This window comes from Fringilla coelebs, assembly GCF_963513975.1.
Source record: "Fringilla coelebs genome assembly, chromosome: 3".
In the NCBI taxonomy this organism is placed as follows: Eukaryota; Metazoa; Chordata; class Aves; order Passeriformes; family Fringillidae; genus Fringilla; species Fringilla coelebs.
Genome location: NC_140030.1, coordinates 57,702,251 through 57,704,171, shown reverse-complemented (window position 1 = coordinate 57,704,171; position 1,921 = coordinate 57,702,251).

Below are 1,921 nucleotides of genomic sequence, written 5' to 3'. Positions count from 1 at the left end.
CTGAGAAACCAGCGTTGCCATGCCACCACGTATGCCAGGTGTGGAAATTATTTCACTGAATGGATCCTTGCTTCTATGGTCAGCAGTGTAGCTGCAGGGAATGTTAGGGAGTATCCCAGATGTCCTCTGCCTCGACCTCAGCACTGGTCTCTCTCAGGCTTTCTGGCTTCTGGCCTGACAGACTGGAACACACCTGCTGTCCATGACTGGAACATAATGGACAGGGATGTGTGAGATTTGGACTGTGGGCTACTAGACCATGCTTTCTTTTAGGGAAGAAAGTAACTCTAGAAGCAAGGTTGTAACAGTGGACTGAATTCTGCCTCAACTGAATCTAGCTCTGCTGATTAGCAAAGCATAATTACACCAATAGATTTCTGAAACAGGAGGAATGCTGGGCACAGCTCCGTTGGTGCATGGCATTCAGGGGGCTAACCCTCATGATTCTGAGTTGAGCTAATATTCTGTAGTGTAATAGTGGAAGGTGTCTCTGCCCATGGCAGCAGGGTTGGAACAAGATGATCTCCAAGGTCCCTTCCAACTCATTATGCTTTCTATGATTCGATGATAATATTCAACAGGGACAGTGCCAATATTTTTTAGTTGTGGTAAGGCTTGAAGAGCAGTGAGTGTTTAATACACCTTTGGTTGGACCCGTGAGAGCAGCACACAGTCTGATTATCAGGGTCTGTCCCTGTTTCTTGTCTTTTTGGTATTCCCTACAAGACAATCTCCTCCCCAGTCACTAGAAGCTGTTGGAATAAACATCACCTATGACATCTCAGCATGATTGACTTCCCAATTAGCCCTGCTGGGATAAAAGAGCTTTTCTTGTTTGAAACAAGCCATCAGAATATTCCTCATCTCCACCTGGACCCTAAGCTTGAGTACTACAAAATAGCATAACCAGGCATCCAAATTCTCTCAAAAGCATATTCTGACCCAAGCACAGGAGTGCACTCACCTAGGAATCTGCATCTTTGCAGAGCTCACACCACAGCACCGGTTTTCATGCCAGATAGCCTGTATAGTAATCAAAGCCTTCCTTGATTTGCACCTGTTTTTAAAACTGTACTTTGTTTCAAAAATGTAGACACCGTAGTCAAGGCAGCAGGTAGCCAAAGAAAAGGGATTGCACGAAACATCTTTGGTAGATGCTGTCTCTCTGCTCTTCTCCCAAGAGAATACAGTTGCTGTGGACTTCATGATCCTGAGGTTCAAAAAGCCCCACTACTGAATCTCTGATTTGATTCATGATGTTCTGCACAAGATATGCTCTCATGCACCATGGTCCTGGCTCCCTCTTCCCTTCTCCCCCTTCCTCAAACAGCTGAGTAGAAAAGGGACATAACTTGTTTTCCATTCTTTTTTGAGAAAGAAACACTTTCATTTATCTTTTAAGTATTTGAGAGATTTTGTGGAATTAAATTTAACAAGGTCATGTAAAAGCCTTCTTGAACAGGTAGATCACACTTTAAGAAAAAAAACCCCAAACTTGGATTTTGGTCTGTTGCACTTTGTGACCCTCCCTTTATTTATGCTACAGAAGGAAAAGCTCCATGTGAATTAGGTGTGTACAGATGCTGAAGTAGTGCCTTGGAGAAGTAATTAAACCTTGCCAGAGTACTAATTTCTATTTCTGGAAGGAAAGACTATAGGTCTTTTGAAACCACTTTCTTTCTGCCCCTGACATCCTGCAGAGAGCCTACATCACTCACTGATGCTTTTTGCAACAGCTCCTGGGCTCTTTCCCATTTAACTCTGCTTTACATATTAATTTATAGCGGCCGCTGCGGGAGCTGCCCTTTGCGGCTCGCCCGTCCCGAAGGAGTTAACGGGGTTTATTACATAATCTGTTTAACATTCGGGATGAATAAGAAACGCACGCACGCCCCTCTTCTCCTGCAGTCTGTGGGTTCGC